Here is a 16,731-nt window from a genome sequence, read left to right as displayed (position 1 = left end):
AGGCTGACAACAGGCAAACTAAGTGATACTGTTTTCCCTAATACATGGTGAAGCTATCAAAATAAGCAAGGGAATGATTATCTCAAAAGTCAGGATAGTGGGGAAGGATCAGGGAACAAGTGAGAAGCCACACAGGTGGGGAGGGTGGGGGCTGCTTCTGTGCTGGCAACGCCCTTTTTCTTGACCTAGGGGGTGATTACACGTATTTTCACTTTATAATTGCATGTTAAACTTATGTTTTATGTACTTTTCTGTATGTATTTTATATTTCACAATAAAAGAAGGAAAAATTAATACGCTAGATGCATCAGTTAGCCACTATTGTGGGAAAAAAACACCTTAAAACTTGTGGCTTAAATAATATGCATTTATTACTGGTCAGAAGATCATAGGTCAGCTGGTGGGTCTGCTCTCAGCTGGGCTCACTTATCATCTGTGGTCAGCCGGGGGTGGGGTAGGCAGCTTTGCTGGTCATGGCTGGGATCACTCATATTTTGGTGGGACAGCTGGTTATGGCTAGTCAAGAATGGCCTTGTCTGGGATGACTTGACTCTCCTCCATGTAGTATTCTCTCATCTTCCAACAGGCTAGCCAGGGATTGTTCACACAGTGGTTACAGGGTTCCAAGAGAGAAAACGTGCAAGGCTTCTTGAGGCCTAGGCTCAGAGCTGGGCCCTGTCACTTCTGTCACATTCTATTAAGCAAAGCAAGTCACAAGGCCAGCCCAGATTCAAGGGGAAGAGCTGCAAAGACACAGTCAGTTAGGGCTCCATTAGAGAAGAAGAGCCACTAGAAGAAAAATCAACTATATATGTATATGTAAATACATATCTATATATAAAATTTTGAATATAAATATATTTTATATTTATATAAATGTAAATACATATGTGTATGTGTGTGTATATATATAGAATAAGGAGTCGACTATAGGAATTTGACTTTACAAATTGTGGCAGCTGGTTAAACAGTGTGGGAGGCTGATGCTTTTTTGTCTGGTGCTGGAGCCTGAAGTTTGCAGATAAAGCAGTCAAAAAGGGAAGATGGATGTGAAGTGGAAGAAGGAGGAGAAACTGGACCTACAAGGATGGGCCACAACCCACATCACTTTCTCACTGCTTCAAAACCTCTGCAGGAAAGGCTAGTATTCTTCATGGAGTTAAACATGCATCTGGCCCAATTTGTGAGTACTTCTACAGCATATGATTTTTCCACAGTTGGCAATAGATTTGAAATTTTAAACTTGATGTGACCTCTGTAGAATCTTGCTGAGATGACTGCCTACTTGATAGCGAATATCAAATAAAACCATAAAACCACAAGGAAACTCTGATGTTGGCCAATCACGCACATCACATTTGTGTCTCAAGAAAAGAGCAGGTTGTCAGAAGCCGCCAGTCTTCAGAAGTCTCTCACCAATGGCTGAAATGGAAAACATGGAATCTATGGAAGCCAGGAATCCACTCCTCTGTACTGTCAGCTCATCAGAAACCTCTGTTGTCAGACCACGTTGTTTCCTGGGCAAAGAAATTTCTTAACATTGTAGAGTTAAAATTTCAGGTTATGAGCATAAGATTATGGGGCAGTTACAAAATTGAAGTTGAAGGCAGCAACAAACACACCATCTTCCTTCAAAACATCAACTTTGCATTCCCCAAGATGCAGGAAGCGGTGGATGAAGATGCTTCACTTGCAAACGGGCAGCTGGCCCTGTTAACGCACGGTAGGCGTTCAGATTTCATCTTCTCTTCCCTTCAACTCTCGCTCATCGGCTCCGCCAACACCATGCTGGCCACTAGGGAGTGCTGCTCCCTCTCCAATATTTCTGTCTGGCACAAACACTCTATTGTTCTTTTTCATCTGGGATTTACAGTAGCACAGCTGAAAAATATAAACAAAACTTTGCTAAAGGCACCGGGGTAACAAAAGGGAGATGAGGATGGAAAGTGATTAATGAATGGATCACAAAGCTTCTGGAAAGTCGTGTTAATAGATTTGGAATATAAGCAAAACTTTGCTAAAGGCACCAGGGTAACAAAAGGGAGATGAGGATGGAAAGTGATTAATGAATAGATCACAAAGCTTCTGGAAAATCATGTTAATAGATTTGGACTTTTTTCCCAGGGCATTGCAGAACCATTGAAGAGTTTTAAGCATGAGAGAACCAAATTAGAGTTGTATTATAAAAAGATCATTCTGGCTGCCATATGAAGACTGGATGAAAGAGGGGAAAAATATCGAAACTAGGAGACTAAATTGAAAGACCGCTACAGTGATCCAGATAAAATACAATGGTGACCAGAAATGAAATAGTGTGTCTGGTGATGGCTGACTGGTACAGTAGGAGGTGAAAAGATAATGGCCAGGAGTGACAGGGTAGAGTATGGAAGATGTTGCAGGAGAAAAATGAAGTGAGAGAGAAAGATTGATTTTCCATGAGTTTGAGGAAAGGTTTCCAAATCTGAATTCAGAGACATCCTGATGATGTAAAAGTAATTGGAACAGTCTGGCAGTAGAGAGTAGAGAGCCATGATTTCTGGGGAAACTTTAAGGTGCATTCTATAATTGAGCACCTCTGTTTTCTAGGCATTGTCCTACGTGTTTGAAATACCAAGAAACCAAACATCTTTATTTTTATTATAATTTCCTTTTTTTAAAATCACATTACAGACAGAGACCTGTCTTCTCTTTGCTCCATTATTTGGCATATAATAGGTGATAAATAAACATTGGTTGAAGCGATGAATGGATAGAGAATAGCAATGATAATTGTTTGTATATACAGCATCATTCAGAACTCAGTTCTTTCCTTTTATGTTGTTATATATGGCAAACTTATTTTAACCACTAGAAAATATTAGGAATATGTAGCATGCCATTTTCAAACAACTATGTTTGCTAGGTTATCCTTGATCAGATATGGGGACATATATATATAATTTATAGGGATATCTCAGTTGGAAACAAAATTACATTGACAAGCGCAAAGGAATAGTTCCAGATAGGTGGGCAGGGCAGGACTCAATTGGAGAAGATCTTAGTTCATTTGCACTGGCAAGGTTTACAACACACAATGTCTTATACATCATATTATATAACTAAGTGGCAAGAACTAATAATAAAACAATGCTTTTTAGCTTCATGTAGGTACTCGGAAAATAACATTGGCCGTGGTCTTGCTGAATGAAGCAGACAATGCAGTGTAATTGAGAGCCTAGTTAGAATATCCTTGGAAAAGACCACACTCTATGATCATATAAACTACAAATTTTTCTGGATTACACTGCTATAGAAAACACATTAAACAGAAAAAAGAATGTTAGTCTGTCTCTGACCAATAGTCTCATTCTATTATTCTCATCTATTCATCTTGAAATCTAGGAATGATCCTTGATTTCCCTGTTTTCCTTAGTATTGCTTTGATTTAGTATTTTGATAATGAGAAGGAACTCTGATAACTTCAATTTGGCACTTCTTGCCATAATTTTCCTTACTCATGGGGCAGAAGCCAACCTGGAAATATTATCAATGGTTGCTGCTATTCCAACCCTACAGTCAGGAGTGAGAAAATATCTATAGAAAATATCTTGGGCTCAGCTGGTCTTAGGGTGAGGCAGACTTGGATCAAATTCCCATTTATTACTTGACTCCTATATGCCCCTGCTCTGATTGATGAATCATAATGATATTTAGAGTCCCAAAGAATTAATGTTAGCTAGCTAGTATCTAATAATCCTCAAAATTAGAGTTATTTCTCCAACTGCATGATTTTCAATGGAAATGGCCAAGGTCCCTAGGAAGAAGGGTAGCAGTAAGATCATGGAAAGGACCTTCTCAAGGATATACAATATCTTATTCAAAACATTCCAGGGCTGGGAACTGACTCAGATCTGGAAGTGGTTGAAGACTATGACTCTCCAGCATGGAGTTCAGGTCAAGTTTGTCTTAGCCTTTGCCCTACTTGGAGTCTGTGACTGTGTTAATCAAGTAGGACCTTAGTAGGTTGCTTGTCAATTTTATTCCTGAGGACGCCATGAATTAACCACAACCAGGAATCTCTGCATTTTACCCCCTTCTCTAGGTCTGATTAACAAACCCACTCTACTGTCTCTTATAATTAGCAGAACCATAATCTTTAGGGCACCCTCTCTAGGGATCCTCCTGACCCCACTGAGCTCAGGGAGCCCATTTTTTATTCAGCTTTTCCTACCAGCCTTCCTAGCTTACTAAGGACAGTGAGTATAGCATGTTTTCATGGTGTGGGTGCTCTCTTCACCAATCTAATTATCATGCAAGAGTGAGGGTCTTTAGGGCTGCGGTGGTGGTGAGAGAGTGAAGAGAAGGATGCTTATAATATTGAATCCAGCATGACTGTCCTCCGAAGTCTTTGAATTCCTTCCACAACCTCATGAAAAGGAATTTACCACATGCATTAAATGTAAGCCATCTGAAAATATTCTCTCCTCAACCCAGCACCTTCAAAATCCATTTCCATTAATATTCTCCAGAAGTTTTATGACGTGAATTAGTAAATTCCTGCCATTCCTTGTAATGTAACTCTCGTTTTCCCTACTCTGGTTCTGTACTTCATTCTATTTGAGTCTGAGCTCTGGTTACCGACCAAGCCACAGTGATACTTAGGGCATGACTGTTAGCTTTCTTCTGCAAGGGAGGTAAGCTTCCCCAGCAAAGGCAAGCAGTGGTGAGTATTTCAGAAGATTTTGGGGGGTTCTGGATTCTCCAATTCCTCAGTGTGTCCTGATAGTTGCTCCTCTAATTGCCAGGATTCTAGTTTTTCTTGATCATTGTCCTAATTTACTTAAGAGATGTAGCCAGGTTGTGAATTCAACTATATTATAACAAGGCAGCCCAAGAATTAATCTCCAGGTTTGGTTTCAGTGACTTCAGGCTTCATCAGTCCATGGAAAGGCTTAGAGGTTCTTATTGTGCTTTGAGGAAAGAATTTTCAGATTTGACTATGCCTTTCTTTCACTATATCATCCGGCGCCTTCAAGGAGAATTCTCCCACCCAGTACAGCAGAGATTTGCCATACTGCTGCACGCCATGGCTGTTGGCCTCACGGCCTGGAATCTGAACTTTTGTCACTGCCTTTTGTCCCATTGCAGCTTCTCTCATCAGCCTTCCCAACTTACTGAGGACAGCCAGTAAAGTGCATTTAATGGTTCCAGTGCTTCTTTCACCAAACTAATTATCATGGCAAGAATTAAGGGAGAGTCTTCTGAACTCTACTGGAATAGCAATGAGAGGGTAAGTGGGAAAGATGCTTATAATAGGTTCAGTCCAACGTGGCTGTCCTCTGAAGTCCTTGAATTTTTTTCTCAACCTCCTGCAAAGACATATATGGGCTTTTGATATCACTTAACACAGTCAGTCTTTTTAAATATACCATCATTCTCAGAGGCACTATTGCCTCCTACTCACTCTTTGATACCAGTATCTGAATCACTCAGAGTTCTTTGGCTGCAAGCAACAGAACCAGCTCTGGCTCGCTTAAGCTGAACAGGGTATTTGCTGAAAGGATACTGGGCCAAAGCACAGCTAGGCTTCAGGAAGGACCAGAATCGGGGAGGCTCCAGGGATCTCTGCTGTGTTTCTCTAAGTGCTCCCGCAGGAAGACTCAGGTCCAACAATCTTCAATCCTTATGCCTCCTCTCAGGATTCAAATTCTCTAGCACATATGATAGGCCTAGCTTGGGCTATTCACTCCTGTCACAGGGGCAAGGAGGAGACTGTCCCATGACTGGTACATTACAGAAACACAGGCCAAAGATGTCCTCTGAGTTAGGTCCCGAGGTCATTTTCAAGGTGATATATACATGTACACGCACACACCCACATGCACAGAAACATAGTAGTGGACTTTTAATTATTTTCACTTAAAATGAACTAGGCTAGAACACCCATCTCTTACTTCCATGGTCACTCTAAAGTAATTTTGGGAAAATATCTTACAAAGATAAAAGAAAGGGATATATTGCTGCCCTAAATCTCAGTTCTCTGATAATTTAACTTCTTGTTACTGTCCACATCCTCTTGTGCAATGGTAGAAAGAGGGCAGTCTCTGACATTCTCAACTGCCAGAAGTTTAGCCAATAAATGCTATAATAGTTCACTCTCTCTGCCTGCTGAACATTACATGCGGTGACTGATCAGTGAACTTGGCCCAGTGGCCTGTTGAACAGCAGCCTTCCAGTTCTGCCAGTAGTAACACTGACTTGAAGAAGGGGACTGACGGAGCTCATGACCATGAGTCATGATATGCTCAGCCCAGATACCCCACCCCTTGCTCAGCACCCCCTCCTGGGTCTGGAGGCTAGAATGCAATGATTGTGCAGCAGTTTCAAAAAACAAAGGGCTCCTACCTCTGTGTATCCCCCGTGTAGCCCTTGAGATAGGCAGCCTACCCTGGCAATCTGAAAAGGCTTGACAGCTGGGGCCCACCTCTGCTTGCTGCAGATCCCTGAGGTCCCAAGGGGCTTCTCTGCAGCAACAAGTCTGTTCTGGTTTAACCGGCTAGGGTTGGGGTTGTTATTTTTGATTTTGGCAAAACTTTAGACAGGAAAAGTGAATCCCCACAATCTGGATGGATGGATGCAAGTTGTGCTAAGATTGGGAACTAATTCTGTAAAAACCAGCAGCAGTTAGGCAAGAAGGCTTCGGAGCAGAGCCTGCTCTAGAGATCATCAGTGAATGGAGTCCCTGTGACACTCTCTGCCAATCTCGATACTTTTCCTGGAGAACATGGCCTTGAGCACAATCACAATGAAGCATTTCTTGGTTTTTGATCTTATGTCCGTCTAACCTTTTCCAGACAGTAAGCCCACGAGAGGAGAGACTTTTCCACTTTAACTCCCCATCGTCTCCCCAGCACCCACACAGTGTCTGGCACACAGAGGGCACTCAGCAACCATTCCTTGATTGATTGAATACATAGCAGGTCATACATTGTACTCACACTGGATTTAAATGTATGTAATTACTTTATCTTCTGAAGCTGCTCTGTTCTGATCTTCCTTATGAACCCCCATAAACCCCACCCTCCTGGGTAATGAGGAGAACTGAGACCTGCCATTTGTAAAATATTCCAGTGTCTTTTAGTTTAAATAGACTATAAGAGCTGGTTATATAGTATGCGCATGTTGTGTGTGTGTGTGCCGTTCTCTTTAGGTAAATGCTCAGCCTTTCTGAGCACTTTGTCCTTTTCCTCTGATCTTCTCTAAAATCACATCTGGGTGTAGGAGAGGGTGCTGCAGGGGAAGGAAGAAGACATTGAAACCATGCAGTGTCCTCTACAATGTCCTCTGGTGTCCTCAGTGATGATCACCTCCTGCCCTGCAGGCGTGAGTGGCTGATGCCTGGGGCTGGTGAAACTCAGTTTGTGGCCCACTAGCTACAGGTCTTCTGGTCTGGTTAGGGTCTGGTGGTACCCCTTCTGATGCAGCCTCATTGGGCTCTTGCCAGGGCTGTGGACCCTCTGAGTCTCTGCCGCGCTCTCCGTCCAGCAGTCTACTGGATCTAAGCAGTCTACTGCACAGCCTCTGAAGTGGGGTGGCCCTCTCCCCTCGCCAGGCAGAACTCATGATGTCTGCTAGCTCTCAACACAGCCCCCTTCTAAGTACCCTCTGTGTTGTGCAGGAATCTCTAAGTCTTGTCACTTGGGAACTGACAGAAAATTGAGGAGCTAATCCCAGCCCTCACTCTGTCTAAGGAGGCTGCGCAATAGATTGGCAAACCTCCCTATTGGTGTGGGGCCAACTGGGAGAGAATGCCGCTTAAGGGTTCCGAACACGAATTAGAAGAGCATCCTCCTCTTAACTCACACCTCCAGCTGATGCTGACAGAGGAGAGCTGGGACTCCTGTGTCTCACCCCGGCCTGTCTCTTTCTCTTCCCATAATCCCTCAGGGCACTAGGCTTGTTGCTTCTTTGTCATATCCTCCTCCATCCTAACTCTAGCCTCATAGCTAAAATTTAATGGCAGACTGGATACAGTAGAGAAAGAGAGAGAGCTCCACCTAAACATGAGGTAATCTAAGTTGAGAGAGACTAAAAAAATATATATTTTACAAATATATGGCTTTTCCCAGGCTTTCACTGATATTACAATATAAACTATATTTTCCTATAAAAGCTGTATACAAAAGGCAAAGTTTACTTTCATCATTTGTTTATGTACTAAATATTTAGTGCCTCTGATGTACTGGGCCTTGTGGAAGGCCCTGGATATAATGGTAAAGTAGTCACAGTCCCTGCTCCCATGGAACTTACAAGCCAGTGGGTGAGGGAGACACAGATAAAACTACAACTGTGACAGCCTCTAAGAATGAGCGTTCAAAAGCACTATGAGAGAGCATCTAAAGTGGAGGTGGGCTGTTGACCTAGTCAGGGTGCTCAGAGAAAGCTTCCTGGAAGAAGTGAAATTAAGCTGTAGGTTGTGCTAAGGAAACAGAGAAGGGTATTCCCTGCTAAAGGAACAGCATGTCCAAAGGTCCTGTGGTGGGAAGATGGCAGTAACTAACCATCTTACATTCAATGATTATTGTTTTACATATGAGAAGGATAGAAGCTGATCATAGGCTGAACAAGGGCTAAAGTAGACAAAGAGCGGTGAAAACATTTACTAATTAGAATCTCCTTCATAGTTCAACCCTAATGGACAATCATTTGTTAAATTAGTAAAATTTGGTACCTTTCTATTAAATCACTCTCTGAGAATATTTTTTTCTCTTGTGAAACCTAGAAAATAGGAAATGATTGTTTTTTCTTGAAGACAATAATGATTTCAAGGAGACAATATTGTATAAAGCAAATAAATATTTTTAATCATGATGGGAACATAAACCTCAACTTAAAATTTTGTTTTTCTTTTTATGGGCATTGACTCAGTTTGATCTTTAGTGAATATGTATGAAATATATTATAATAATCATATGGATTGGCAGGGGGCTTGCGATTAAAAACAGATGAATAAAATGCTATGCTATTGGGCACTTCGATATTTATGCTGATTAGATATGAACTTTTGGACTTGTCTCCAAGGTCCTGACAAAATGATGACAGGCCATCCTTTCTGAAAATATAGCTTTTCTGATAGTATGATAATGTGTGCTCAGAAGTTCAGCCGGTAATTGCACATCTTCAATTCACTTTAGAATGTGCCACACATAAGGTAAAAAAAAACTGTGATAACTAATGACTCAGACTTTTGTTACCTTTAGCTTTATGTCGATGATAGCTTATTAAATTTCTGTGACTTGTGTAGTATAGAATCTGATCTCCATCAAGACAAGGCACAGAGGGTTATGAAATGGATGTCAGATAATCACCATCAGAATATATATTAGACAACCACACACTGACCTTTCAGAAGACATCAAAGAAAATCCTGTTTGTTGGCCATGCCCAGTTGGCAATCATTGGCTATCTGCCCCATATATAAATTCCTCACCATATAGCTGACTAAGCAAGAAGAAGAAAAATATCCACCAGTAACTGGACAAATGTTGTAAACAATATTGAGTATTCATACTTCATATTTTATGTATTCACTTAATTCAGATGGAGAATAGAATAAACTTTTATTTTTGAGCTTATATTATTTGTGATGAAAATTAACTCATTCCTGATTCCTCACTCACTGGTTGCATGCAATGAAGTAGTTAATCTTGAGGGTGGGTGAGTTTACTGAGCTATCCTAATGCTAAACCATAAGTTTTTAAATGGCTTTTAAAATAGGGCAGGGATGCAGTTTCTGAATCAGGCTCTATGATACATGTATATATATTTTGTTTGAAAATTCACGTCAGAACAGGATAAGGAAAAAAAAACGAAAAAGGGCAAGATAGTGTGTCAAAGGTGAGGGTGATAGAGAAAAGGCTAGAGTCCCGTCAGGAATCTCACATGAGCTTTCTTACTATACAGGAATAAAAGATAATACATCATTTTCATATAACTCTTTCCTAGATAATGGTAATGTTGTCTATATATGGTACTATATAATACTCTGTTTTGCCAAAGCCCACACATAATGGTACTTTATACTTATTTATAAAAAGAAACCATGTTTCCAAGGACTAAATGCAAGAATAAATACTACAGTAGGCAGAACAGCTCAGGGGGCAGAAATCAAACCAGGAAGATCTTTCTGAGGAATTGTGGTCACAAAGTGAGGTCCTACCGCAAAATGCGACAGCAGCTGCAAAGAGTTGAGAGAACTGTACATCTTTTGGGAAGGTGGCATGGAGAATTCAGTTTGGGTATGGGAGACAAACCAAAGGATATGTATGAGAGGCAACCATGAAGTGACACGCCAGATTTCACTCATATGCCAAACAAAAGTGTGGTCCCCTCTGCCCTCAAAGCTGTTGGCTAAGGAACCAATGCTCCAGGGTGCAGAAGATTCTCTTGGGCTCCTCCTTGTTATTGCCCATAGCATGTTCTTTTGAATATACTGGTACGAAAAAATTTTAGATTTAAGGAGGGAGATGACTTTAAGAAATAACCTAATATTGTTGGAATGAGAATAATTTAGCTGGGTATTGCTGTTCTTTTTTAGAGAAAGAAGGGGAAAGAGAAAGGAGATTATAAAATAATGAAACATTTTCTTGCATGTCTTTGGTAAATCTATTTTGAGATAATATATTAGACAGCTCATATATGTATGCTCCTAAGTGTAGTGCACGTCTACTCAAAAATTTATATTTATATAACATAACTGAGTTGTTCTTAAAGCAGGAAATGTAACTAATTTCAATTTGGACTACAGATTTTACATGATTGATTCATATAGAATATGTTCATAGTGCCAATGTCAACTCTGGGGATGGAAAAAATTATAGAGAAACAGAATATAGTGATAAAGAATAACTCTTGGTGTAAACATCCATAACTCATGGTAGCTTTAATTGCATTAAGGTAGTAAAGCTGAAAAAAGGAGCTGGCACATATCAGCCCTCCATACACAATACTTGAGATCTGTTAGTGGATAAACTGCCATTTATAGGACTTACTAGACACTATCAATTGCTTTACACACATTATTTTGTTTCTGTCTCAGGACAGTCCTTTCACTTGAGAATTACTATCACCTACTTTTTTTTTTAAAGACTGGCACCTGAACTAACATCTCTTGCCAATCTTCTTTTTTTTTCCTTCTTCTCCCCAATGCCCCCAAGTACATAGTTGTATATTCTAGTTGCAGGTCCTTCTGGCTCTGCTATGTGGGACGCTGCCTCAGCATGGCCTGATGAGTGATGCCATGTCCACCCCTAGGATCCGAACTGATGAAACCCCAGGCTGTTGAGGCAGAGTGCATGAACTCAACCACTCCTCCAAGCTGCCAGCCCCTCACCTACTTTTAATAAAGGGAGGTTTGGAGAGATTAGGTAAGTTAACTAAGATCACACAGCTAATTAGTGGGAAAGCCAGCTTTTGAAACCATGTCTGTCCAACAGCAGATTCTACACTCTTAGTCCTTTAAATCTTTTTTCGATGTTTTCTTAAAACATAAACAGGGAGGTGAAATGGATGTGCTCTGCTTACCTTGAAACCATTACACTAAAAGTCGGTTCCTTGGTCGAAGCCTGAGGCCCTCACTCACTTTTACACACACCTGCCTCATCCAGCTGAATGAATCCCTTCTCTCTTGCCTTTAATCATTTGTCGTCCTTTACTTCCCTTCCTCACTGTCGTCCTTCCGTCAGATTCTGCCTCAGCCCAGCTCTCCCCACCCCTTCTCCCTGAAGCCCACTCTTACTTCTCTCCTTGCCCAAAGGCAAAGACTTCAGTGCTGGGGGTAAGAGGAAGAGAACCCCATCCTTAGTTCCCGTCTCCTCCCAACCTCAGACTCTGCATCCATTTAGCTGTCTCTAAGCCTCCTTGTTTCCACTTCAGCCTTCTTGCCTCAGTCCCAAAGTCCTTCTCCAGTGCACAGGCAGAGACGCCCAGAGTAATTTCAGTCTAGTTATCCTCTGAATTACAGCTTAATCTCTTCCTGTGGGTCCTCTGAGGCATACCCTCATCATCTACTTTCTTAATGAGGTTAGGAGAAGGAAACACAAGGGTGTTTACATTTAGATGGTTTCTAGAGGGTGTCACACTCCTAGATAGAAATAAGCTTGTTAAAAGAATTTCAGTCAGTGGGACTGCCCATCTGATCCTGCCCACTCTGGGCACCTGAGTCTTGACCTTATTAGGTAGATGAGGTCTGTGACTGTGTCCATATTCCACAGTGCTCTAGGGGGAGGGGGTGAGGAGGGGAAGAAGGTTCTTTAACTCTAGATTTCATTAAAATGCCAATGGGATTTGTGAGAAATGACTGAATCCACAGTATGGAATAAGAACTAATTTAACCTCAATTACGTATAATAAACAAATGCTACACAATATTCTTGATACTAATTTCCAATTCCTTTATTAATAAAGAATTGCTATAAATATGCCCATGGCTAAGAATGGCTAACAGAATAGTCTATCTCTTCTCTAATACATTATCCAAATTCTGCTTGTCTTTTTTTTTTTTTTTAAAGATTTTATTTTTTTCTTTTTTCTCCCCAAAGCCCCCCGGTACATAGTTGTATATTGTTCATTGTGGATCCTTCTAGTTGTGGCATGTGGGATGCTGCCTCAGCGTGGTTTGACGAGCAGTGCCATGTCTGCGCCCAGGATTCGAACCAACGAAACACTGGGCCGCCTGCAGCGGAGCGCACAAACTTAACCACTCGGCCACGGGGCCAGCCCCCTTGTCTTTTTATTATTATTATTTTTTTATGATACTCAGCTGTTCCTCTTACATACTGGGGTGTCATGTCTCTCTGTGTCAGGGCTGTTGTTACTAATCAGTAAACTATCTCTATCTGCAATTGCTTAAAGTTCAGATTTTAAACAGTCATTATCATAGAACTACCAATGTTTGTTTTCAATAAGCTCATGAAGATGCCTGGCACTAAGTACTTTTTGCTCCAGAAATAGTGTCAGGCCACTAACTGAAGCCTACTGAAATGAGCTTAGGGGAGAAAGGCAATTTAATAGAAGGATACAGGGGTAGTTTATGTTCCCTAAAGGCAGGAAATACAATCAGGCTTCTTCAGTAGGGATTGGAACTGGAAACTGAAGAAAGTTATTCTGTCCAAATTCACAAGATCTCTTGTTTCTGCACAAATGTTTCATTCTCTCTGTTCCAGGCTGGCTCTTTCTGCTTCTTCCAGTACATGGGAGAATATGGCTACCCCACCAGCCCAAGCTGTACATGCCTTTAATTCATGCATTCAGTGGAGATTTAGAGTCTCTATGTCCCAAATCCAGGTTTGCAGGAAAGCAACCAGATTGATCTGTGGGAATCAGGTTTCCAACCTGGGTCCAGTGAACCCAGGGAGTGGGCCAACGTGGGAGCTAGATTTCTGAGAAGGAGTTGAGGGAGAGTTCTTTAAGGAGGGTCCTTGGGATGGGGAGAAGAATGGCTTCTCTCTGGGACAAATGGCTTCTCTCCTGATGGTTGTTGGTGATGGGGTTTCTGCTTCCACTTCTTTCTGACTGCTCTCTCTGTCCTTTTTGCTTCTGTACCCTTTGGCAGGACAAACAATTTTCTGACCAAAGTCCAAGTTACAAGTTGATCAGCCACTGGGCTGACATGTCCCAGGTATTACCATTAAACACGCCCCTGACAACAGCTGCTCAGAGGTTTGTCTGTTTAACCATGGTCTCCTCTTGCTTCAGAGACAGAAGAGTAGAAGTAAACAAAGGAGACCCAAACCTCTTTCTTCGCGAGCCAAGGGTGAAAGAAACAGTACTTAGAAGATAGTTGTGCCTCATCCTCCATTCCAGGTTGTAATCCCCTACCAGGATTTACATCATATCCAAGGGAAGCTCTCTCCCCAGGAGTGGAGGCCAGAAATTGGTCAATCAATAAAGGAAAAAAAATCAGTTAAGTGGAAAATTATAAAAAACATTACACACATATGTTAAACATATTTTAACTTAAAACTTGTAATTACGTGTTCAATTGCAAATCTTTTGATGTAGACCCAAGGCCTTTTCTTTGAATATAGAATCATTGCTTGGTGTTCTGTTTCATATTTCTTGCCCAAACCATGTCCATTTTCTATGATCTCCAGATTTGGTTTATTTAAAGTGAAATGAACATTTAAAGACTTTTGTGACACAGACTGAGTGCAAAACACTAGATGTTTACTACTTTTTCTCCTTATTTCAGGAACATTTTTTAGTGACTTGTCCTCATGGAGTATTTCTAAAAGATTCAGTTTAGTTTTCACAGAAATAACAATTCTCTAGGGGCCGGCCCTGTGGCCAAGTGGTTAAGTTCTTGCGCTCCACTGCAGGTGGCCCAGTGTTTCATCGTTTCGAATCCTGGGCATGGATGTGGTACCGCTCATCAAGCCACACTGAGGTGGCATCCCACATGCCACAACTAGAAGGACCCACAACTAAGAATATACAACTATGTACTGGGGGGCTTTGGGGAGAAAAAGAAAAAAAAACAAAAAAAAAGAAATAACAATTCTCTTCCTTTGTGCCCTCATATTTCGTGGTAAATGTAATAATTAATTAAAATATTTAAATAGAATGACAAGTACAACTGGCATGAACAGGTGTGGGAACAAACCCAGCAGTCTTTTGGTAAGGCTACAACTCAGCTGGTGAGAGCGAAGTTGCCCTGTGCACGGGTGCAGTGCTTTGCAAACTTTAGTGGGCGCCACAATCACCCAGAGGGCTTCTCAAGACACAGATTGCAGAACTTTAGCTGGTCTGGCCTTGCATTTCTAAGAAGTCATCAGAGGATGCTGATGCTTCTTGTCCGGGGGGCCAGACTTTGAGAACCACTGTTCTAGAGAATGACCTTGTAGCTGGGGTGGGCAACAGTGTGGATGTTTTCAGAGTGATTGTAGAGGGCCAGATAATCCAGTAGGTTAGTTTAATGAAGTTTGACTATGAGAGCTGTACTCCCTATAAGTTCCTGTACTCCTCTATAAGTTGCTCAAATTGTTTATCCAGGTGTTCCGTGTTTAGCTGTAGAGGCTCAGTCACCCTGGGTTCTGGTCCTGTCTCTGCCAGTAGATGACCATGTGATCTGGGATGGTCACTTAACTTCAGCAATCTCCAGTTTATTTATCTGTAGAAAATTGGTATGATAATTTTTTTCCAGAGACAAAGGACTTTATTACTCATGCCAGAGCACACAGCACGAGCATCTACATGTTTGTGTTGGTCTCCTTTGCCACCCAATCCCACAGGGGTGACACAATATGGGCCAGATGGATGCTATGCACACAGTGGGTTTGGTTGCAGCTGAGGAACACTGAGTTTGGAGAATCCACTGCTATTATAGCAAGCACTAAACAAGCCTGCTCTTGAGCTAGAGGAAGACATTATTTCTCAAGTTTACCAGCTGTATAAAATTTTCCTGAGACATAGTTCCATTAAAAGAGTGGGCAGGATTTGCAGTCCTGGCACACCCATCAAGAGGAGGACAAGATGCCCAGGAAGGACTGTCTCTCCCAATGCTGTGCGCTTGTACAAAGTGAGGAATTGCTGTATCCAAGCATAATCACATTTTACAACTTGATACTCATCATCAGAAAACTTGTACCAAGTTGTAGTCTCACCAAGACTGCACAAGAGGTCCCATGTCTCTACATTCTTACTAACACTGGATATTACCAACTTTTTACTCTCTGCTAGTTTTATAGGCAAGAGGCAAATTCTTATTTTATTTGTGTCTCTTTGATCAATAGTAAGGCTAAGCATTTTCATACTTATTGGCCATTTGTTTCTCTTCTGCTGTGAACCACATGTGCTTGTTTTCTCAAGACAAGTGGGCTTGGTTCTTCTTCTCGGACCCAGGAAAAATGCATCCTGGACGACAGTTTTAAGCATCAGCATCCACTATGAGCAAGATTATGGATCTGCCTTTGAGGTTCCCCAGAGTAGTTGGGGAAATGGGCCGCACTCCAACAAGAAGCGAATTACAAAAACATTTCCAACCTCGAAATGCTAAGAATCAAATGTATGACACAATCATTTAGTCACTCAGCCATCACAGACCCCCTTCCAGTGCCAGGTGTTTTTCCAGGCTCTGGAAATTTAAGAATCAAACAGACATAGCCACTATCCTCAAGGCACTCACAGTCTAGTGGAGAACAAGCAAGTAGAATAGTGTGAGGAGAGCTATGATAATAAAGTCATACGTAGGGTGCTGTGACAGCAAATTAGGAGATGACAATTTTTATCTTTTCTAACTTATGTAGCTTTTGTGCATAATAATACGTAAGAAAATATTATGCAAATGTACAGCTCTAAAAAAATATATCCTATGTATTCTTGCTCTGTAATTTGTGTTTGTGTTTGGGCTAGGGTTTGAAGATCCTTGGTAGGAGATTAGAGGGAGGGGGGAAAGTAGACTTGAGGTATTTACTCCTTTAGCTACCTCTCTTCAGGGTTGCCATGGGCAGGGGACAACAATCTCTTGCTCAAAGGTCTTATTCCCTATCAGGTAACTCTATAAACTAGGTTCTTCTGACTGCTCCCTTTCCTTGCCTCTTCAAGTATGAAACTACACTGTTTCTTGTGGTTTACCTTACCCTGCCTGCACTTTTATAAATAGTCCTTTTGTAAATTCTTTTCAAATTACGCAATTTGAACGCGCCATCATTTTCCTGCTGGGTCTCTGATTGGCACAGTAATTGGTGCTCTAAC

Source organism: Equus quagga, chromosome 7 (genome assembly GCF_021613505.1).
Source record: "Equus quagga isolate Etosha38 chromosome 7, UCLA_HA_Equagga_1.0, whole genome shotgun sequence".
Lineage (NCBI taxonomy): Eukaryota > Metazoa > Chordata > Mammalia > Perissodactyla > Equidae > Equus > Equus quagga.
This window is presented reverse-complemented; position numbering follows the sequence as displayed.